Source organism: Trifolium pratense, linkage group LG7 (genome assembly GCF_020283565.1).
Source record: "Trifolium pratense cultivar HEN17-A07 linkage group LG7, ARS_RC_1.1, whole genome shotgun sequence".
In the NCBI taxonomy this organism is placed as follows: domain Eukaryota; kingdom Viridiplantae; phylum Streptophyta; class Magnoliopsida; order Fabales; family Fabaceae; genus Trifolium; species Trifolium pratense.
In genome coordinates this window covers 26,250,476-26,275,627 of record NC_060065.1, presented here as the reverse complement: position 1 = coordinate 26,275,627, position 25,152 = coordinate 26,250,476, and the positions used below count along the sequence as shown (strand labels likewise).

The 25,152-nt window shown below is 37.1% G+C and overlaps 1 pseudogene; it reads right to left on the bottom strand.

Annotated features, from left to right (window-relative positions):
* Window positions 1-25,152, bottom strand: part of LOC123896143 — a 43,348-nt pseudogene that overhangs the window by 12,302 nt on the left and 5,894 nt on the right.

Below are 25,152 nucleotides of genomic sequence, written 5' to 3'. Positions count from 1 at the left end.
CGCTGCTGTTGTAGTTAAGTTAAGAACTTTGAAAAAGTTTTAACTTGGCTAAAACACAATTCAACCCCCCCCCCCCCCCCCCCCCCTTCTTGTGTTTTCACACCTTCAATTGGTATCTAGAGCACTGGTCTGTTACTTTCACTTAACAGTGAGACAGTAAAGATCTTGTGAAAACACTATGTCTGGAGAAGACGATAGTACTAGAACTACTGGTGAGGCCAGTGGTGCTGGTGGTGGTCCTAGAAATGCTTTTGGTTTTGACTACTTAAGTAATGAATCACATGAACATAGTGGCAATAGAAAAACCCCTATATTCAATGGTGATGCATCATTATTTGAGTGGTGGAAGGAAAGACTGTATAGCAATATTACTGCTATTGATCATGAGTTGTGGGATTTGGTTGAGCTGGGGGTAACTTTTGAAAACTTAAATGAACATGGAAAATTGTCCGTTGAGCACAGAAAGTTACTCTCACCAACTAACCTAAAAACTTACACCAAGCATCACAGAGTAAAGGACATTGTTGTTGGTGCTATTAGACATGAAGATTATGTCAGAATAGAAAACAAGTCCTCTGTTAAATCTATATTTGACTCTATGTGTACTACCTATGATGGTAATGAAAAGGTTCAAGAGGCTAAGGCTAGTCTCTTGATAAGGCAATATGAACTATTCACCATGCAACAAGATGAAAGCATTGAGACTATGTTTACAAGGTTTCAAATCCTTGTATCTGGTCTTAAAGCTCTTAAGAGGAGTTATTCCACCTATGACCATGTTCAGAAGATTCTGAGGAGTCTTCCTATTGCATGGAGACCTAAGGTCACTGCAATAGAGGAAGCTCAAAATCTCAAGACTCTGAGTCTTGAGGCTCTGATAAGCAATCTCAGAAGCCATGAGATGGTTCTGAATGCTGATTCAGAAGCTAAGAAGTCCAAGTCTGTGGCTTTACAGTCAACTAGGACTCCTTCTAAGGCTCTTAAGACTCAGCTTCTTGACATTGAAGAGGAATCTTCTGCATATGGTCAAGAGGAGGAAATGGGTGAAGAAGAGTTTGCCTTATTCACTAAGTTTCAGCAATGGAACAGATTTAACAAAAGAAACTTCAGAGGAAATAGCACAAGAAATTTTGTCAGCAAAAAGGATGATCAGAAGAACTACTTCAACTGTAAGAAGTCAGGACACTTTATTGCTGACTGTCCAGAAATGTCTGCCAAAGTCAAAAGCAAAAGATACAGCTCAAAGAAGCAACAATTTAAGAGCAAGTTGAAAAAGAGTCTGAGGGCTACTTTTGAGGAGCTATCATCTGAGGAAGAAGTTGAGGAAGAGGAAGAGGCAAATCTAGCTAATGACTTCAACCGACTCAGATGCAGATTCAGAGGATGAATCAGAATCAGATTCAGAAGTTACAGATGAGGTATTTTCTGACTGTTCTAAATCTCAACTTATAACTGCGCTTAACAAGGTCATTGAGAAACATCTCAGAGTGTTAAGTAAACAAAAATCTTTACAAGAAAAGCTTAACACTCTGACTGAACAGGAAGGCCATTTTCAAGGTCTATATCAAGAAACTCTGAACAGAGTGAATGATCTTGAAAAGGGTTGTGCTGTGTGTCACAAACCTATTGATGAGCAGGAAATGGCTCTTCAACAGTTTGTGCATCTCAACCTTGGGAAGAGCAAGGCTGCAAATTGGATTTATAATGTCATGAGACATAGAGGAGAAGGACTTGGCTATGAATATGGTAGATCATATTCAAAGCTAAAGACCTTTGCCAAAAAGGTTGGAAAATCTTGGGTTTATTATGTTGTTCCACCAAGTGAAGAGGGAAAGAATTCTGGTACTCTGGGAAATGAGGATGATGATCTGAGAAAATTAGAAGCTGACAGCTCAGAGGAACCAAGTTCCTCAGGATCTGGGAAGAAAAGTTCAGAAGATAGAAGTTATTCAGAACCTGAGAATATTAGTTCAGATGTTCTGAAAACTTCAAAATCTGAGACTTCAACTTCTGGAACCAAAGGAACTTCAGTACCTGAGACAAGTCAATCTAAAAGCTCAGAAGTTTTTAAAAGAAAAAATTCAAACTCCAAACCTCAGAGGCAATACAGGACTCAGATTATTTATGATTCTAGAGTCAGTAGATATAACCAATCAGAACAAAGGATTGGTGATAAATACAAATTCTGGAATCATAAACAATCCAAATCCTGGAATAATATCAACTCTCAAACAAAGAAAAAGTTCCAAAAGAGGTATTATTCCAAACCAAAATCTTTCTCTAACACTCAACAACATAGTAAGCATTTGTAGACTAACAAGCGTGGACCCAGAAGATGGGTACCAAAAGCTGAAATAATGTACCATTCAGATTTACCTACTAGGAAAGGATATGTCCTGCCTAGAGCATGGAAACAAGTCCAATGCAAAGGAAGAAGGGCTTATGTCCTAGACAAATGGCTGACAGGTTCTCAAGTTTCCAACCAGAACTTGAGAAATGAAGAGGAAGAATACTGGGATGACTTTATCATTAACTGTGATGAAGAATTCTACCGCAATGATTAAAGTTGTTTCTCATACAGCCTACCACTCAAGGCAGTATCATGAATCACTCATGGTATCTGGATAGTGGATGTTCAAGGCATATGACTGGTGACAAACAACTATTTTCTAAGTTGACTCTGAAAGAAGGAGGATCTGTTGGCTTTGGAGGCAATCAAAAGGGAAAAATAATAGGTACAGGTACAGTAGGTAACTCTTCCCTTTCTATTAATGATGTTTGGTTAGTTGATGGACTCAAGCTTAACCTATTGAGCATAAGTCAATTTTGCGACAATGGTTATGTAGTTGTCTTTAATAAGGAATCATGTACTGTGTCTAAACAATCTGACAACTCCATTGTATTCAAAGGTCTAAGAAAGAACAATGTTTATAAAATAAATCTTTCTGATTTGAATGAACAAAAAGTGGTGTGTCTTTTGACCTTGAGTGAAGAAAAATGGATCTGGCATAAGAGGTTAGGCCATGCTATCTGGAGGTTAATCTCTAAGCTTGGCAAGCTTGACCTTGTCAGAGGTTTACCAAAAATTAAATATCACTCAAACACACTTTGTGGTTCTTGTCAAAAAGGAAAGATTACAAAATCTTCTTTTAAACTCAAAAACATTGTTTCTACCTCAAGACCATTGGAACTTCTGCACATTGATTTGTTTGGGCCAGTTAACACTGCCTCTATCAATGGAAAGAAGTATGGATTAGTAATTGTTGATGATTACAGTAGATGGACTTGGGTAAAATTCCTAAGAACAAAAGATGAAGCTTATGATGAGTTTAGCATCTTCTACAAACAAATTCAAAATGAGAAAGGCTACACTATTTTAAAAGTTAGAAGTGATCATGGTGGAGAATTTGAAAATGAGCCTTTTGAAAACTTTTGTGAAAAATATGGCATTTTGCATGAATTCTCTTCTCCTAGAACTCCTCAACAAAATGGGGTTGTAGAAAGGAAAAATAGAACTCTGCAAGAAATGGCCAGAACCATGATGCATGAAACTAATGTAGCAAAGTTTTTATGGGCAGAAGCTATAAACACAGCATGTTATGTTCAAAATAGAATCTATATCAGATCTAAGTTGAACAAAACTGCTTATGAACTGTTCAAAGGAAGAAAACCTGACATTTCTTATTTTCATCAGTTTGGATGTACTTGTTACATTTTAAACAACAAAGTCCATCTAAAGAAATTTGATGCTAGAGGTTATAAGGGTATCTTTATAGGATACTCTGAACGCTCAAAAGCATACAGACTGTATATTTATGAAACACACACTGTGAAAGAAACTATGCATGCCAAGTTTGATGACAAAGAGCCTGACCAAGTGTCAGAGCTTGTGGAAGGTTTGTCTAGATTTCAGGTATCAGAGGATCAGTATTCAGATATTCCAAACTACTCAGAACATCCATTCTCTGAAGAACCTCTGAACATGACAGTTCTTGAACATCAAAGGAATGAAGCAGCTGCTGAACCTGCTGTTGATGAGTCTGAAGATGATGAACCCCCTAGAAACACTTTCAAATACAAATCATCACATCCAGAGGAACTGATCTTAGGCAACAAAGATAGTCCAAGAAAGACAAGATCTCAACTGAGAAATGAGGGATCCTTAGTTGGTCTTATTTCAATGATGGAACCTTCAAAGGTTTATGAAGCTCTGAAAGATGATGCTTGGATAGTAGCAATGCAAGAAGAGCTGAATCAATTTCAAAGAAATGATGTATGGACTCTAGTGCCCAAACCTTCACACAAGAACATTATTGGAACAAAATGGGTATTCAGAAACAAGTTGAATGAACAATGTGAAGTGGTAAGAAACAAGGCTAGACTGGTTGCACAAGGTTATAGTCAGCAAGAGGGGATTGACTATACTGAAACCTTTGCACCAGTAGCTAGACTTGAGGCTATCAGGTTACTTCTATCTTATGCTGTTAATCATGGAATAACTTTGTATCAGATGGATGTTAAAAGTGCCTTCTTAAATGGTTTTATTTTTGAAGAAGTGTATGTTAAGCAACCTCCTGGTTTTGAAGATATCTCAAACCAAGAACATGTTTTCAGATTGAAGAAATCACTGTATGGTCTGAAACAAGCTCCAAGAGCTTGGTATGATAGACTCAGTAATTTTCTTCTTGAAAAAGGTTTTGAGAAAGGGAAGGTTGACTGCACACTCTTTAGAAAAACAACCAAAGAAGATATTTTAATCATTCAAATATATGTTGAAGGTGTGAAAACACAAGAAGGGGGGGTTGAATTGTGTTTTAGCTAAGTTAAAACTTTTTCAAGTTCTTAACTCAACTACGTTCGCAGCGGATAAATAACACAAATAATAACAAGAGAGAGAGAGAAAAACACACAAGCAGTTTATATTGGTTCCTCTCACAAAACGAGAGTAGTCCAGTCCCCTTGCACTTCCAAGGGAGTTCACTATAATCACACAAGATTACACCTTCTCAAGCACACAAGCAAGAGACTTCACAACTATGCTCAAGCACACAAGCTTAAGACTTCACACTTAAACACACAAGTTTAAGTTACGCACTTAAGCACACAAGCTTAAGTTTCCTCAAGTAATGGTAAAGTATATAAAAATATACAAATGCTCTTAGGTGAACCTAAAGAGAGCAAATACAAATATTACAGAGTATTTGGCTAAAGTGCAAAAACACTTGAGAAAGGTTCAGAGCTTGTATATCACAGAGTTCAGAGTTTGTTCAGCGCACGTTCAATTCTTGATAATTGTATATATGTTGCAGCTGATTCTTCTAGTATATATACCACTAGAAAAGAGACGTTGCAAAAGGAGCCGTTGGAGTTGATAACCTTTTGTCTTCAAGCAGTCTGTCTTGATGCAGTTTGGTTGTATCCAAAACTAAGAAAGAGTTTCAGTTACTTTGACTACTGCAGAGTGGACTTTCCTTATTCAGCTAACAAAACTGAAGACCCACGTTCTCAGGTTAGGACAGACAAAACAGAGGTAGCTGAACTGATCAGGCTTGAAAGGTCCTTTTCTCCATTGGTAGAAGAGTTGACTGGTGAAAGGAATCTTTCACAGCTTTCAAGGAGATCTTCAGAGGTTGATGAAGCTTGTAGACAGACAAGAAGTTCTGAAGTCTTCATCCTCTGAATGTTGAATCTTCTGAAGTCCAACATCTTCTGAGCGCTTGTGAACTTCTGAATTCACATCCTCTGAACTTCACTCAGGACTTAAATGATGCTTATATCTGCGCACTTAAAATAAATTTTTAGTCCTTCCAATTGTTTATTAATACTTTGTTATCATCAAAACCTTTATAGATTTAGGGGCAAACATTTTTAAATCAATTTTGTTCCAACAATCTCCCCCTTTTTGATGATGACAAACATAAGTATTAATTGACAATTGTTGTTAAATTAACTTATCATGTTTCTCTTAGGTTTATGAGGTTTGCAAGCTCCCCCTAAGATTGATACTCCATAAAGTCTGAACTTTATGTTTTATCCATGATATTTTAATTTAGTATAAGATTAAGATAATTTTGAATAAAATAAGTTCCATATCTTTCTTCAGAGTGAGAGGTTTGCAAGCTCTCCCCCTAAGTCTCATAAGGCTAAGTTAAAATTGCACTCTTAACTTATCCTTACTTATGAAATTTATTTTAGTCCCAACTAACTTAGTCTCCATCTTGAAATACGTAAAACAACTTAAAAGTAACAACTTTTAATTTAACAGATAAAAGCGAGATAAAAGGCGTGGTTTCAGTTTTGGAACATATCAATTAATGCGTAACTACTCCCCCTTTTGTCATTATCAAAAAGTAAAACAAAGTTATAAAACCAAGACAGTCAAAGAAAGAAGAGTGGTTGTTACAAAGGTGAATTAATTTCAAAAACGAAAACCAACGCGCTCAAGGGTTTATAAAAAGGAGCAATTTAGCATGCCTGCTTCACGTAAAATCAAGAAGAAACAAGTGAAGCAAGAGAAAGTAGGAATAATGAAAAGATTCAGTTTACGCATCGCAGAGTTTAAGAGAAGGAAAGAAGACGAAAAACGCGAAGACGATGAGAAGAAGAAAAAGGATAACAAGAAACCACAAGATGCTGAGATAATAATCATCTCATCAGACTCTGAAGCTGAAGAGAATGAAGATGATGCTGACTATGTGGAGTTCTTGGCTAGCTATGTTCCAGAAGAGGAACAAGAAGAAGAAGAACAAGAGCAAAACCCAGATCCCATTGAAATATCATCAGAGGATGCTGAGGAGAAATCAGAGATTTCTTCTGAGTTTTATCCATCTGATTAGGATTAGGTTGTCTTTTTCTTTTTCTTTTTACCAATGTACTCTACATTATCAGATCATTAATAAAAAATTTCGTTTTTTTTTTTTTTAAAAGCATCTTGTGTTCTTGTGTTCTTAATTATCAAGAAAATATAGATATCAAGTGGACTTAAAATAAGTAATCAATCAAAACATAAACAAAATTTTGAAATAGATAAACCAGAAAAAGTGTTCAGAAGGTAAACAAGGAAATAAACATGACAAAATAAGCAAGCAAAACATAAAAATATGAAGAAAAAGTGCATAGAATCCTAGGGTTTCTTAAGAAAGGCTAAGAGTTGGTCAAATTTATCATTCAAAGATCCTACATTGGAAACTAAACCATCCACCTTGGTTTCCAATGTCTCTTGAGCAGCTCTTTGACGTTCTAGACCTTCTTGCTGTTCCCTCAGGGCTTCTTGAAATATCTGCAACTGTTCTGCCAAAGCAGGAGCTTGATCTTCAATCACAGGTTCTGGTTCTTCAATCAAAGGTGCTTTGCCTTTATCAGAGGGTTCACCTTCCTCTGGATAGTCTATCATCAGCACATCCTCTTGATTCTGAGAAGCAAGCACATCTTCTTGGTGCACCTTATTTGCCAACTGGGCAACTCTTGCAGCAGCTTCTTCTAACTTTTCAGACTCAGATCTCTGAGCTTCAAGACTCTGAAAAAGCTTGGAGTCTATCCAGATGACTCCAGACTCTGAACTCTTGAAAGCATTCAGACGGTGTTCAACTGCAGCAATTTCTTCCAGCTTAGCAAGTTCAAATCCATCATGATGAAACATGGTTAACCTTTTCAATTCAGCCCTAGCCAGACTTTTCTTTAAGAGGTCTATCACATCCAAATCTCTTCTTCCAACTACAGCCTTAACCTTTGCAGCAGCAACATCCAAAGCATTGCAAATCCTTGCCTTAATGCTTGATACTTCGAGATCCACATCAGAAGGACAAACTAAGAACCTGTCCTTTATTGTAGATAATCTAAGCAAGTCTTCATGAAATTGAGTGGATAGATTTCTAAAAATGTTGGATGAAGATGGTGAAGGATTGGGAATAGTAGAGAGATTAGGTATTTCAGGAGTAGGGTTGTCAATAGTCACAACTTCTACCTCTGAAGGCTTGGGAGCACAAGTGTGAATACGCTCAGGAGAAGCATGTTCAGCACTTGGGTTAGGATGGGGTTCAGGGGTTGGTTCAGATGATGAGATGTCAGAAGTGGATTCAGGGTGAACATGTTCAGGAGATGGTTCAGGAGATTTATGTTCAGGAGTTGGTTTAGGAGCAATTTGTTCAGGGGTTGGTTCAGGAGGTGGAGAGGATTGTTTTGTGGGAGAGGTTGGTTTAGTGGCAGGAATATCTTGTTGAGGTTCAGATGGTGGAATGTCAGGTTGAGGTTCAGGTTGAGGTGATATAGGTTTTGGTGGAGATGAAGGTTTCAGGGTGAAAGTTTGGTTATTCAGAGGGTCAGGGCTAAGATGTTTTTCAAGTTCAGAAAGGGGGTTATCAGAGGTTGAAATATCAGAGGTTGGTAAGATAGTTTTGAGAGGTTTGGTGTAACCTAATCCAATCTCATTTTCATTAAAGACATACTTAGAAGATTTACCTTTATCTTTAGGAGTAGGAGCAGGTCTTTTCCTCAATCGTGCAGCCAGATTCTCTTCATCAGATTCAGTCTCATCTTCTGACGTAGATTCCTCAGATGAACTTTCAACTTCAACAACCATAGGCTTCTTGGAAGCTCCCTCAGCAGCCTTGTTTGGAGTTTCTTCATGCTTCCTCTTAGTTCTTTGCTCAGCCATAGATTGCTCAACCTTAACTTTCTTCTGAGCCAGAAGATCTGGCTTTGGTAGATCATCTTGAGCTTCAGCCTTTCTTTTTGGTTTCCTCTTAGGCTTATACAGATTGACAGGAGCAGGAGGAACCATACTTCTATCAACAACAAATCCTTCTTGTCTGAGCACTTCCAAGTAATCCTGAATTACATGCTCAGCATCAGCTTCAGATATAACTGGGTAGCCTGCGACATACAGACGATCCTCAAGCCTAACAGTGAACTCTTGTGGGGGAGCAACAGGCTTAGATGCAATCAAACGCATCTTGGACAGAAAGTTAGCGTTCAGAATTTCTGGATAGAACCTCTTCTCAACCAATTCAGGATGGAATTTCCTCAAGTTCTGAACAACATGACCTTGATGCAGAAGGTCAGACAACAGCCTAGGATAAACTATAGTAGTTTTCCTCTGAGATTTACTTGCAAAAATGGCTTCACAAAAACGTTCAAAGAAGTAATCTCCAAGATTAATCTTCTTTCCTGTCAGAAGGAAATACAGCAGATGACGATGCGTCCAGGAGATAGTATCAGTCCCACCAACCCTTGGACTGATAGCTGCTAGGATGATCTTGAAAAGAACTCGACATTCATCAGTCAGACCCTTAACTTTCCCTTTTAAAGAGAAATCTGTGCAAATGAGATGCAGAAGATCATCCCTGTATCTTGTATCCTTTTCAAACACATCTAACTCTATCCCAGAGTTAGGTAGACCAAGAAGAGCATTGAAATGAATAGGCGAGATTGCCATGTTCATCCCACAGATATTTGACCTAATCTGTACACCTGTATAATCCAGCAAACCCATTTCCTTCCTAGTTTTACCTTTCAGACTAGGATCTCTTTCTATTGCAGCAAGCTCTTCCTTCTTAGCTTCATGCTTATCAAACACCTTTGCTTTCATCCAGAATTTCTTCAACAAATCTGGATAAATGGGACCATTAAGCATGTCGAAGTACTTATCCCATCCCTGAGCGATAAAGTACTTTTTAACGTCAAACCCATTCGCTTGTAGACCATCGAAATCAACCATCTTCTCTGAAAGAAAAGTAAGTTCAGATTCTGGGAATTCCATCTCATTCCCAACAATCTGAAGATTCTTGAATATGAACGGTGGAATCCTTTTTAAAGAAGAAGACGAAGCACCAGCCATTGTTGGAGATTAGGGTAAGGTTTGGAAAGACTAACGAGAGAGAAAGAAAGTTTGTTGGAGGTTTAGAGAGAATATGAAAGTGTAGGTTGTGAAAGTGAATAGTGTGCAAGTGTATTGTGTAAGTTTATTTAAATGAGTACAGTTAACACGAAAATAGCAAATTTGGGAAGTTACGCTAATTGACAAAAAGTTGAATACCAAAAATCATCATTAACCACCCACTACCTGACACACGTAGACCACGTGCAGAAAATTTACTCGGTAACTGCTATTTTAATGGACAACTGTTCAGCAGTGAATACTGAACGTTTCCCACTAAAATAATTCAGAGCCTCTGAGTTATTTAAAATTCTCTATCAGAGTCAAGTACGTCAGAGCTTGTGTTTCAGATGTTCTGAATCATAAGTTCTGATATACATAACCTCTTACACTTTAATTGCCAAAAACAATTTTTCATTCAGAGATTGAAAACATGTTCAGATGTTTCTTTATAAAATCAAATCTTTCAACAGATAAGGCTTTAGTAAATATGTCAGCCCATTGATTTTCAGTATCAACAAACTTAATATCTATAATGCCTCTCTGAACATAATCTCTGATAAAATGGTGTTTAATTTCAATATGTTTGGCTCTAGAGTGTAGGATAGGATTTTTAGATAAATGAATGGCTGCAGTATTATCACAATATAAAGGAATATTGTTACTGCTTACCTGGTAATCTTCTAACTGATATTTTAACCAGAGTAGTTGTGTGCAACACTTAGCTGCTGAAATGTATTCTGCTTCTGCTGTAGACAAAGCTATAGTAGTTTGTCTCTTACTAGCCCAGGAGATAAGGTTTTCACCAACAAATTGACAATTGCCACTTGTGGATTTTCTTTCAATTTTATCTCCAGCATAGTCAGCATCACAGAATCCATTTAGCACATAATCATTGGATTTCTTATAGAGAAGTCCAAGATTTGTTGTTCCTTTCAGATACCTAAAGATTCTCTTTACAGCTGTAAGATGAGATTCTCTAGGATCTGACTGGAATCTTGCACATAAGCATACACTGAATAAAATATCTGGTCTAGAGGCTGTCAGATAGAGTAAGGAACCAATCATACCTCTGTAGACCTTTTGATCTACTTTTCCTTCATCATCTGATTTGCCCATGTTGGTAGTTGGATGCATAGGAGTATTCATTATCTTGCAGTCATCTAGATTGAATTTCTTCAGAAGTTCTTTAGTGTATTTTGATTGATGAACATAAGTTCCTTCCTTCTTCTGATTGATTTGAATTCCAAGAAAGAACTTCAATTCTCCCATCATGCTCATTTCAAATTCATCCTGCATTATCTTAGAAAAATTCTTGCACAAAGCAGCATTAGTTGAACCAAAAATAATATCATCAACATAAATTTGAATGATTAAAATGTCTTCTTTGGTTGTTTTTCTAAAGAGTGTGCAGTCAACCTTTCCTTTTTCAAAACCTTTTTCAAGAAGGAAATTACTGAGTCTATCATACCAAGCTCTTGGAGCTTGTTTCAGACCATACAGTGATTTCTTCAATTTAAAAACATGTTCAGGGTTTGAGACATCTTCAAAACCAGGAGGTTGCTTAACATACACTTCTTCAGAAATAAAACCATTTAAGAAGGCACTTTTAACATCCATTTGATATAAGGTTATTCCATGATTAACAGCATAAGATAGAAGTAACCTGATTGCTTCAAGTCTAGCAACTGGTGCAAAGGTTTCAGTATAGTCAATCCCCTCTTGTTGACTATAACCTTGTGCAACCAATCTAGCCTTGTTCCTTACCACTTCACCTTGTTCATTCAGCTTGTTTCTGAATACCCATTTTGTTCCAATAATGTTCTTGTGTGAAGGTTTAGGCACTAGAGTCCATACATCATTCCTTTGGAATTGATTCAGCTCTTCTTGCATTGCTACAATCCAAGCATCATCCTTCAGAGCTTCATCAATCTTTGAAGGTTCCATCATTGAGATAAGACCAACTAATGATTCCTCATTTCTCAGTTGAGATCTTGTCTTTCTTGGACTATCCTTGTTGCCTAATATCAGTTCCTCTGGATGTGATGACTTGTATTTGAAAGTATTTCTTGGGGGCTCATCATCTTCAGACTCATCAACATCAGGTTCAGCAGATGCTTCAGTTCTTGGTTGTTCAGAGTCTGTAGGAACTATTGTGTTCAGAGGTACTTCAGAGAATGGATGTTCTGAGTAGTTTGGAATATCTGAATATTGATCCTCTGATACCTGAAATTTAGACAAACCTTCCACAAGCTCTGACACTTGGTCAGGCTCTTTGTCATCAAATTTGACATGCATACTTTCTTCCACAGTGTGTGTTTCAGAAATATACAGTCTGTATGCTTTTGAGCGCTCAGAATATCCTATAAAGATACCCTTATAACCTCTAGCATCAAATTTCTTTAGATGGACTTTGTTATTTAAGATGTAACACGTACATCCAAACTGATGAAAATAAGAAATATCAGGTTTTCTTCCTTTGAACAATTCATAAGCAGTTTTGTTCAACTTAGATCTGATATAGATTCTATTTTGAACATAACATGCTGTGTTTACAGCTTCTGCCCATAAAAACTTTGCTACATTTGTTTCATGCATCATGGTTCTGGCCATTTCTTGCAGAGTTCTATTCTTCCTTTCTACAACCCCATTTTGTTGAGGAGTTCTAGGAGAAGAGAATTCATGCAGAATGCCAAATTTTTCACAAAAGTTTTCAAAAGGTTCATTTTCAAATTCTCCACCATGATCACTTCTAACTTTTAAAATAGTGTAGCCTTTTTCATTTTGAATTTGTTTGCAGAAGATGCTAAACTCATCATAAGCTTCATCTTTTGTTCTTAGGAATTTTACCCAAGTCCATCTACTGTAGTCATCAACAATCACTAATCCATACTTCTTTCCATTGATTGAAGCAGTGTTAACTGGTCCAAAAAGATCAATGTGAAGAAGTTCCAATGGTCTTGAGGTAGAGACAATGTTCTTAGGTTTAAAAGATGACTTTGTAATCTTTCCTTTTTGACATGAGCCACAAAGTGTATTTGAGTGATATTTGATTTTAGGTAAACCTCTGACAAGGTCAAGCTTGCTAAGCTTAGAGATTAACCTCCAGTTAGCATGGCCTAACCTCTTATGCCAGATCCATTTTTCTTCACTCAAGGTCAAAAGACACATCACTTTTTGTTCATTTAAATCAGAAAGATTAATTTTATAAACATTGTTCTTTCTCAGACCTTTGAATATCATGGAGTTATCAGATTGTTTAGACACAGTACATGATTCCTTATTAAAGACAACTACATAACCATTGTCGCAAAATTGACTTATGCTCAATAGATTATGCTTAAGTCCATCAACTAACCAAACATCATTAATAGATAGAGAGGAATTACCTACTGTACCTGTACCTATTATCTTTCCTTTCTGATTTCCTCCAAAACCAACAGAACCTCCTTCTTTCATAGTCAGCTTAGAAAATAGTTGTTTATCACCAGTCATGTGCCTTGAACACCCACTATCCAGATACCATGAATGATTCATGATACTTCTTTGAGTGACAGGCTGTATGAGAAACAACTTTAATCACTACGGTGGAACTCTTTATCACAGTTAATGATAAGGTCATCCCAATATTCTTCCTCTTCATTGATCAAGTTCTGATTGTTCACTTGAGAACTTGTCAGCCATTGGTCAAGGACATAAGCCCTTCTTCCTTTGCATAGAACTAGTTTCCAAACTCTAGGTAGGACATATCCTTTCCTAGTTGGTAAATCTGAATGATACATAATTTCAGCTTTTGGTACCCATCTTCTGGGTCCACGCTTGTTAGTCCACAAATGATTACTGTGTTGTTGAGTGTGAGAGAAAGATTTTGGTTTGGAATAATAACTCTTTTGAAAATATTTCTTAGTTTGAGTTCTGTTATTATTCCAGGACTTGGATTGTTTATGCTCCCAGAGTTTGTATTTATCACCAGTCCATTGATTTGACTGGTTATACTTACCGACTCTAGAATCATAAATAACCTTAGTCCTATGTTGCCTCTGAGGTTTGAGGTTTGACTTTCTTTTAAAAACTTCTGAGCCTTTAGGTTGACTTTTCTCATGAACTGGAGTTCCTCTGGTTCCAGAAGTTGAAGCCTCAGATTTTGAAACTTTCAGAACATCTGAACTGATACTGTCAAGTTCTGAATAGTTTTTATCTTCTGAGCTTTTCTTCCCAGATCCTGAGGAACTTGGTTCCTCTGAGTTGTCATTTCCCAAATCTCTCAGATTATTATCCTCATCTTCCAGAGTACCAAATTTCTTTCCTTCTTCACTCTGAGGTACAACATAGTAAACCCAAGATTTTCCAACCTTTTTGGGATAGGTCTTTAGCTTTGAGTATGTTCTACCATATTCATAGCCAAGTCCCTCTCCTCTATGTCTCATGACATTATAAACAAGATTAGCAGCTTTGCTCTTACCAAGGTTGAGATGCACAAACTGTTGAAGAGCCATTTCTTGCTCATCAGTAGGTTTGTGACACACAGCACAACCCTTTTCAAGATCATTTACTCTATTCAGAGTTTCTTGATATAGACCTTGAAAATGTTCTGCTTGTTCAGTCAGAGTGTTAAGGTTTTCTTGTAAAACTTTTTGTTTACTTAACACTCTGAGATGTTTCTCAATGACCTTGTTAAGTGCAGTTATAAGTTGAGATTTAGTACAGTCAGAAAATACCTCATCAGTTACTTCTGAATCTGATTCTGATTCATCGTCTGAGTCTACATCTGAGTCAGTTGAAGCCATCAGGGCTAGATTTGCTTCTTCTTCTTCCTCAACTTCTTCCTCAGATGATAGCTCTTCAAAAGTAGCCATCAGACTCTTTCTCAATTTACTCTTGAATTGTTGCTTCTTTGAGCTGTATCTTTTGCTTTTGTCTTTAGCAGACATTTCTGGACAATCAGCAATAAAGTGTCCTGGCTTCTTACAGTTGAAGCAGTTCTTCTGATCATCCTTTTTGCTGACAAAATTTCTGGAGCTGTTACCTCCTCTGAAATTTCTTTTGTTAAATCTGTTCCATTGCTGAAACTTGGTGAATAACGCAAACTCATCCTCATTCATCTCATCCTCTTGACCATCAGCAGAAGATTCTTCTTCAATATCAAGAAGCTGAGTCTTAAGAGCCTTAGAAGTAGTCTTAGTTGACTGTAGAGCCACTGACTTAGACTTCTTCTTAGTTTCTGAGTCAGCATCCAGAACCATCTCATGGCTTCTGAGATTGCTTATCAGAGCTTCAAGACTCAGAGTCTTGAGATTTTGAGCTTCCTCTATTGCAGTGACCTTGGGTCTCCAAGCAATAGGAAGACTTCTCAGAATCTTCTGAACATGGTCATAGGTAGAATAACTTCTCTTAAGAGCTTTAAGACCAGATACAAGGATTTGAAACCTTGTAAACATAGTCTCAATGTTTTCATCTTGTTGCATAGTGAAAAGTTCATATTGTCTTATCAAAAGACTAGCTTTAGCCTCTTGAACCTTCTCATTACCATCATAGGTAGCACACATAGAATCAAAGATAGATTTAGCAGTAGACTTGTTCTCTATTCTGACATAGTCTTCATGTCTAATAGCACCAACAACAATGTCCTTTACTCTATGATGCTTAGTGTAGGTTTTTAAGTTAGCTGGTGTGAGTAACTTTCTATTCTCCATGGACAACCTACCATGTTCATTCAAGTTTTCAAAAGTTACTCCCAACTCAACCAAATCCCACAACTCATGATCAATAGCAGTAATATTGCTATACAGTCTCTCTTTCCACCACTCAAATAATGAAGCATCACCATTGAATATAGGGGCTTTTCTATTGCCACTATGTTCATGTGATTCATTACTTAAGTAGTCATAACCAAAAGCATTTCTAGGATCACCACCAGCACCACTGGCCTCACCTTCACCAGTAGTTCTAGTACTACTATCACCTCCTCCAGACATAGTGTTCTCACAAGATCTTTACTGTCTCACTGTTAAGTGATAGTAACAGACCAGGCGCTCTGATGCCAATTGAAGGTGTGAAAACACAAGAAGGGGGGGTTGAATTGTGTTTTAGCTAAGTTAAAACTTTTTCAAGTTCTTAACTCAACTACGTTCGCAGCGGATAAATAACACAAATAATAACAAGAGAGAGAGAGAAAAACACACAAGCAGTTTATACTGGTTCCTCTCACAAAACGAGAGTAGTCCAGTCCCCTTGCACTTCCAAGGGAGTTCACTATAATCACACAAGATTACACCTTCTCAAGCACACAAGCAAGAGACTTCACAACTATGCTCAAGCACACAAGCTTAAGACTTCACACTTAAACACACAAGTTTAAGTTACGCACTTAAGCACACAAGCTTAAGTTTCCTCAAGTAATGGTAAAGTATATAAAAATATACAAATGCTCTTAGGTGAACCTAAAGAGAGCAAATACAAATATTACAGAGTATTTGGCTAAAGTGCAAAAACACTTGAGAAAGGTTCAGAGCTTGTATATCACAGAGTTCAGAGTTTGTTCAGCGCACGTTCAATTCTTGATAATTGTATATATGTTGCAGCTGATTCTTCTAGTATATATACCACTAGAAAAGAGACGTTGCAAAAGGAGCCGTTGGAGTTGATAACCTTTTGTCTTCAAGCAGTCTGTCTTGATGCAGTTTGGTTGTATCCAAAACTAAGAAAGAGTTTCAGTTACTTTGACTACTGCAGAGTGGACTTTCCTTATTCAGCTAACAAAACTGAAGACCCACGTTCTCAGGTTAGGACAGACAAAACAGAGGTAGCTGAACTGATCAGGCTTGAAAGGTCCTTTTCTCCATTGGTAGAAGAGTTGACTGGTGAAAGGAATCTTTCACAGCTTTCAAGGAGATCTTCAGAGGTTGATGAAGCTTGTAGACAGACAAGAAGTTCTGAAGTCTTCATCCTCTGAATGTTGAATCTTCTGAAGTCCAACATCTTCTGAGCGCTTGTGAACTTCTGAATTCACATCCTCTGAACTTCACTCAGGACTTAAATGATGCTTATATCTGCGCACTTAAAATAAATTTTTAGTCCTTCCAATTGTTTATTAATACTTTGTTATCATCAAAACCTTTATAGATTTAGGGGCAAACATTTTTAAATCAATTTTGTTCCAACATATGTTGATGATATTATTTTTGGTTCAACTAATGCTTCCTTGTGCAAGAATTTCTCTAAGATATGCAGGATGAATTTGAAATGAGCATGATGGGAGAATTGAAGTTCTTCCTTGGAATTCAAATTAATCAGAAGAAGGAAGGAACTTATGTTCATCAATCAAAATACACAAAAGAACTTCTGAAGAAATTCAACCTAGATGACTGCAAGATAATGAACACTCCCATGCATTCAACTACCAACATGAGCAAGACAGAAGATGAAGGAAAAGTAGACCAAAAAGTCTACAGAGGTATGATTGGTTCCTTACTCTATCTAACAGCCTCCAGGCCAGATATTTTATTCAGTGTTTGCTTATGTGCAAGATTCCAGTCAGATCCTAGAGAATCTCATCTTACTGTTGTAAAGAGAATCTTTAGGTATCTGAAAGGAACAACTAATCTTGGACTTCTCTATAAGAAATCCAATGATTATGTGCTAAATGGATTTTGTGATGCTGACTATGCCGGAGATAAAATTGAAAGAAAATCCACAAGTGGCAATTGTCAATTTGTTGGTGAAAACCTTATCTCCTGGGCTAGTAAGAGACAAACTACTATAGCTTTGTCTACAGCAGAAGCAGAATACATTTCAGCAGCTAAGTGTTGCACACAACTACTCTGGTTAAAATATCAGTTAGAAGATTATCAAGTAAGTAGTCACAATATTCCTTTATATTGTGATAATACTGCAGCCATTCATCTTTCTAAAAATCCTATCCTTCACTCTAGAGCCAAACATATTGAAATTAAACACCATTTCATCAGAGATTATGTTCAGAGAGGCATTATAGATATTAAGTTTGTTGATACTGAAAATCAATGGGCTGACATATTTACTAATGTCTTACCTGTTGAAAGATTTGATTTTATAAAGAAACATCTGAACATGTTTTCAATCTCTGAATAAAAAAAAAATTTGGCTTCTAAGGTGTAAGAGGTTATGTATCTCAGAACTTCTGGTTCAGAACATCTGAACACATAAGATCTAAAGTACTTAACTCTGATAGAATCTTTTCAACTCAGAGGCTCTGACCTTTCTAAGTGGAAAACGTTCAGTATTCACTACTGAACAGTTATTCACTAAGTTGGCAGTTACCAAGTAATCTTTTGCACGTGGCTCATGTGTGTCAGGTAGTGGGTGGTTAATGATGACTTTTAGTATTCAAATTTTTGTCAATAAGCGTAACTTCTCATGTTTGCCATTTTTGTGTTAACTGTACGCATTTAAATAAACTTACACAATACACTTGCACACTTTTCACTCTCACAACCTACACTTTTATTTCTCTCTAAACCTCCAACAAAAATCTTCTTTCTCTCTCGTTAGTTCCTACTCTAACCCTAAACTTCATCATGGCCGCTTCTTCTTCAACTCCAACAACTAAGATTCCTCCGTTCATGTTCAAGAATCTTCAAATCGTTGGGAACGAGATAGAATTCCCTGAATCTCAACTAACTCTACTTCCTGAGAAGATGATCGACTTCGAAAGTCTTAAGGCAAATGGATTTGATGTAAAGCCATACTTTTCTGCTCAAGGTTGGGATAGATACTTTGAGATGCTAAATGGTCCTATCTACCCAGATCTTTTGAAGAAATTCTGGATGAAAGCAAGAGTGTTTACTAGGGTTGAAGCTAAGCAAGAAGAACTTGCAGCTATTGAAAGGGATCCCAGCTTGAAGGGTAAAACCAGAAAAGAAATGGGTTTATTGGAGTTTACTGGTACACAGATTAGGTCAAACGTCTGTGGTATCAATCTCACCTTCTCTAAGATTCATTTCAACGCCCTTCTGGGTTTGGAAAACTCTGGGTTGGTCTTAGACAAGTATGAGAAGGATACAAGGTTTAGAAAAGATCTTCTGCATAGGATGTGTGTGGATATGGAGCTGAAGGGAAAGGTTAAAGGTTTGACGGATGAGTGCAGAGTTTTATTCAAGATCATTCTGTCTTCTATCAGTCCAAGAGTGGGTGGTACTGATACTATCTCCTGGACTCATCGTCATCTGATATACTTTCTTCTGACTGAAAAGAAAGTAAATCTGGGCGATTATTTCTTTGAGAGAATCTGCGAAGCCATCTTCTTAAGCAAGTCTCAGAGGAAAACAACTATTGTTTATCCTAGACTGCTTTCAGATCTTCTCTTTCAAGGTCACATTGTAGGAAGTCTGAAGAAGTTCTATCCAGAACTTGTAAATTGTAAGATTACTCCAGAAGTTCTGACTGCTAGTTTTCTGACAAAAATGCATCTGATCAACACCAAAGTGGTTCAACCTGCTCAAGAATTTTCAGTCCGTCTTGAAGATAGGCTGTATGTGGATGGTTATCCTCTAATCTCTGAATTGGATGCTGAGCACATCATTCAGGATTATCTGAAGGATCTAAAGGCTGAAGGTTTTGATGTCACTAGGGAGATGATTCCAAAGGCTCCAGTGAACATGTACAATCCTAAGCAGAGGAAATCCAAGAGGAAAGCTGATACTCAAGAGGATCAAGTTAAGCCAGATCTTCTTGCTCAGAAGAAAGTTAAGGTTGAGCAATCTATGGCTGAACAGAGGACTAAGAGGAAACATGAAGCTGATGCTGACAAGGTTGTTGAAGCATTGTCTAAAAAGCCAATCATTCTTGATGAGGAGGAAAGTGAATCAGATGAGACTCAATTTGATGATGAGACTGAGTCTGATGAAGAAACTCTTGGTGCCAAGCTGCGAAAGAAACAAGTTCCTGATTCTAAAGGTAAGACTCCTAAGTATGTCTTTAATGAAGCTGAAATTGGAATAAGTTTTACCAAACCTCTTAGAACTATCCATCCCAAACCCATCAATATTTCATCTTCTGACAATTCAGAAGAAATTGCTTGTTCTTCTGATAAATCTCAACAGAAGGGCAAACAAGCTTCTTCTGATAACCCCCTCTCTGAACTAGAAAAACACCTAAGCCCTGACCCCTTAAATAACCATTCTTTTACTCATGAAACCAACAAACCATTATCACCTCCCAAACCAAAATCACCACCAAATCAACCATCATCTAAACCTCAACCAGATATCTCTCCTGCACCCATTAACTCTCCCACCAAACAAACCTCTCCCAGCAAATCTCCTGAACCAACCTCTGAACCCACATCATCTGAACCAGCTTCTGAACCTAACCCTAACTCAAGTGCTGAACATGTTTCTCCTGAGCATGTCCATACTTGTGCTCCTTGCCCTTCAGAGGTAGATGTTGTTCTAGTTGACAACTCTGCTCCTGAATCACCAAAACACTCAACCATTCCCTATATTTCTCCCACACCTCCTGACCTTTTCGGTAACCTTTCCAATCAGCTTTATAATGATCTTCTTAGGTTGTCTAAGATTAAAAACAGGTTCTTGGTATGTCCTTCTGATGTAGATGCTGAAGTTTCTGCTATCAAGGCCAAGGTCTGTCATGATCTGGATTTGGTTGGCGAAGATATTAAGGCTGTGGTTAGTAAGAGGGATCTGGAGGTGGTGAATTTGATGAGAGAAGGTCTTGCAAGGGTTAGTCAAAAGAGGTTAACCATGTTTAATCATGAGGAAACTGAGCGTGCCAGGATTGCTGCTGTGACTGCTAGAGAAACTGCTGATGAAGTGCTGCTGAATGTGTTTAAGAACTGCTGGGTGGATTCTAAGTTGTTCACGAGTTTAGAAGCTCAGAGGATTGAATCTGAACGACTTGCTCAAGAAACTGAGGAGATTGCTCAAGAGGCTGCAACATTGCATCAGGAAGATGTTCTTATGATTGATTATACAGAGAATGGTGGATCTTCCTCTAATATAGCACAGGCTCCAGTGGATGCAGATCAACTGCGGGTTTTACAAGAAGCTATTGAGCAACAAAAGGCTGATCATCAGAATCTGGAATCCAAAGTGGACAAGCTGGATTCTAAGGTGGACAATCTCAATGATAAATTCGACATCATCATAGCCCTCCTCAAGAAACCCTAGGATTCTAAGCACTTATTATATGTTGTTTAAATTATTTTTGTTTGTTTTGTTTCTCAACTTCTGAACATTTGGTTTTAACTTTTATGGTTTTAATCTTGGTTTTGTTTATTATGTTCTTGTCTTTATTGTGTGTTTACGCTTTGGTTCTCTTGTCTTTTCATAATTTTTTTTTTTCACACCTTCTTAATAGACAGAAACACAAGAACAAGCAGAATTTAAAGAAATTTTTTTATTAATAGCTGAATATGCTTGAATACATTGGCAAAAGAAAAAGACGACCTAATCCTATTCAGATGGATAGTACTCAGAAGAAATCTCAGATTTCTCCTCAGCATCTTCTGAAGATATCTCTATAGGCTCTGGGTCCTGCTCTTCTTCTTCTTCTCCCTGTTCCTCTTCAGGAACATATCCTGCCAGGAATTCAGCATAGTCAGCATCTATCTCATCTTCCTCAGATTCAGAATCTGACGAGATGATGATAATCTCAGCTTCTTGTGGTTTCTTGTCTTCTTCTCTTTTTCTCTCCTCCCTCTCACGTTCTTCATCTTTCTTTTTGCGAAACTCTGCAATACGAGCACTAAATCTTTTCATTCTTCTTGATTTTCTTTCTCTGAATATTGTTTGCGTTTTGTTGTGAAGAATGTTTGTCAAACTTGTTCACTATTTATAGCGTTTTTGGCGCTTTGTTTTTTGTTTTGAAATAAATTCACCTTTGTAACAACCAATTTCTATCTTTGACTGTCTTGGTTTTCTAACTTTTTGCTTTTTGATAAAGACAAAAGGGGGAGTAGTTACGCATTAATTGATAAGTTGATAAGTTTCAAAAAGCTGAAACCACGCTATTGTTTGTTGTATTGTTTGTTGTGTTATTAAAATTGTTTTTGCAAATACTTATTTTAATGCGGAGACTAAGTATTTTAAAACTGAAAATAAATTTCATAAGTAAGGATAAGTTAAAAGTGCAATTTTAACTTAACCTTATGAGACTTAGGGGGAGAGCTTGCAAACCTCTCGCTCTGAAGAAAAAAAACATGAAATTTGTTTTTATTCTAAACTACTTAAATCTTATACTAAATTAAAATATCATGGATAAAACTTAAAGCTTAGGCTTTATGGAGTATCAATCTTAGGGGGAGCTTGCAAACCTCATAAACCTAAGAGAAACATGATAAGTTAATTTAACAACAATTGTCAATTAATACTTATGTTTGTCATCATCAAAAAGAGGGAGATTGTTGGAACAAAATTGATTTAAAAATGTTTGCCCCTAAATCTATTAAGGTTTTGATGATAACAAAGTATTAATATACAATTGGAAGGACTAAAAATTTATTTTAAGTGTGCAGAACTTAGCTTCAGACAAGCTCTGAAGAAAGCTCAGAAGACAAGTCCTCAGAAGTTCGCAAGAACTCAGAAGATAAGAATCTTCAGAAGTTACTTACATCAGAGGATGAAGACATCAGAACTTACTAAAGTCTGAAGTGAATCAACTTTGAGGTATATCTTGAATGGAGTGAAGATTCGAATTTGAAGGTCAACTCTCCTACCAATGAAGAAAAGGACCCTTCAACCTTGATCAGAACAGCTAATCTCTTTTTGTCTGTCCACTCTTGAGAACGTGGGATATCAGACTTATTAGCTGAATAAGGAAAATCTTCTCTGCACATGGTCAAAGTGTCTGAAACTCTTACTCTATTTTGGAAACGACCAAACTGCATCAGACAAGTTGCTTGAAGACAAAGGATATCTTCATCAACGGTCATCTTTGCAACGACTCTTTCTTAGTCCTATATATACTAGAAGAATCAAGTTGCAAAGTAATTAACAATCTTACACGCGCTCGAACAATCTCTGATTTGTGAATACAAGCTCTGAACCTCTGAACTAGTGTTGTTAACTCTTAGTCCAAATACCTTGTACTCATTGTATTTGATTTTTAAGGTTCTCGCAAGAGCAGTTGTATTCTTTCAACTACTTTATTATCTCTGTTATTTGAGAAGTCTTAAGCTTGTGTGCTTAAGTGAGAAGTCTTAAGCTTGTGTGCTTGAGCATTGTTGTGAAGTCTCTTGCTTGTGTGCTTGAGCATTTGTAATCTTGTGTGATTATAGTGAAATCCCTTGGAAGTGCAAGGGGACTGGACTACTCTCGTTTTGTGAGAGGAACCAGTATAAATTGCTTGTGTGATTTCTCTCTCTCTTATCTCGTTATATTTGTGTTACTTATCCGCTGTTGTTGTAGTTAAGTTAAGAACTTTGAAAAAGTTTTAACTTGGCTAAAACACAATTCAACCCCCCTTTCTTGTGTTTTCACACCTTCAGATCACCAATTGGGCAAATCGATTAGGGTTTCATTAGGGTTTACAAAGTTGGTTCCAAACTCCACCAACCTTTAGTATAATAGGAAATAGGATAGGATAGGATAGGATAGGAACCTTCCTAATTTTCATTTTACTTGATTTTCATGGATTTGGTTCATGTCCCCCATGTTTTGTATTTTCTATTTTGGTTTTATATTAATAATAATTTTGGCGTGCAGTAGATTGTTGTGTTAATGGGGTGCCAACATTTGTTGGGGGCGTCAACATACATAATGATGCTTTTGTATTTTCTATTTTGGTTTTATATTAATAATAATTTTGGGGTGCAGTAGATTGTTGTGTTAATGGGGTGCCAACATTTGTTGGGGGCGTCAACATACATAATGATGCTTTTGCACTCCAAGCTTTTTGCTTAAAAAAAGAAACTAAATTGCTATCTAACATAAATATTGCTGGAAGTGAAACTTAATTTGCTTGACATCTTTTCCACCTATACTGACTCCTGCTTCCACAATGAACGTGTGGCCTTCAAAACCTGAGCACTGTGCAGTAGTCACAGGAAAATACAGTAACTTTTAAGCATACTTGATGCAGGAAGGTTGGCCGCGCTAGATTGAAGATCAAGTGACGCGCAAGAAATGTTCACTTGGAAAATAGTGAAGATTTAATTTTACTATATTTTAGAAAGATTTAGTGAAGATTTAATTTTATATTTTAGCTAGATTTATTATTTTTATATTTTAGCAAGATTTATTATTTTTATTTAGCTAGGTTTGTTATTTTTATTTTTACATTACAATCTTTTAGAAGATTTGTTATTTTTATTTTTCACTACTATTTAAACTAAGATTTGTTATTTTTGGAAGACAACCTTTTGATTTAATAAAATTCAGAGATTTTTCTCAAATTTGGTGGATTCCAAATTACTCCTTCTAGTGGATTCCGGAAGTCTAGTGGATTCTAGATTAGTTACTCTTTCTGGTGGATTCCAGAAATCTGGTGGATTCCAGAGCCTTATCTAACAGGTTTGTCGCTTGCGAACCTGTGTTTTATTATAGGATTAGCGCTTGTTTTTCCTTCACGCTTCTGTACTGCGTCAGTTGGCATCAGAGCAGGTTTCCCCTGTTCTTTCGTGAATTGATCAGCCATGAGAGATCAACCGGTGACGAGTGCAGACTTTGACGATTTAGCTACAATGGTCAAAGCTTTGTCAGATAAGTTGACAACATTGACGACTAAGGGGGACGACGTCGCTAACAGCAACCCCAACAACAACAATCACAACAACCCAACTACCGATGACTCGAGTTCCGAGGATGAGGAAGTTGTGTCCGAAGAGGGAGGTGAATGTGGGAATCACCATGATTACCACGTGAAGGCTGATATTCCCTTATTTCACGGAACAATGGGGGTGGAAGAATTTATGGACTGGCAGATCGATGTTGACAGGTTTTTTGACGTCATGGACGTCCCGGAAAATAAGCAGGTTAAGATGGTGGCGATCAGGCTGAAAAGTACCGCGGCTGTTTGGTGGGATAGACTTGTTGTTCAGAGGAAGAGGCGAAAGAAACGCCCTATTCTAACTTGGAGAAAGATGAAACGGTTGATGCTTGAAAGATTTTTACCTGAAGATTATGAACAAATTTTGTATAAGATGTATATTGAATGCGTTCAGGGCAAGCGATCAGTGATCGAGTACACGGCTGAATTCTTACGTTTTTCTGAACGTAATGAATTAGGTGAGTCCGAGAATCAGAAAGTGACTCGTTATATTAGTGGTTTGAAAAGTTCGTTGC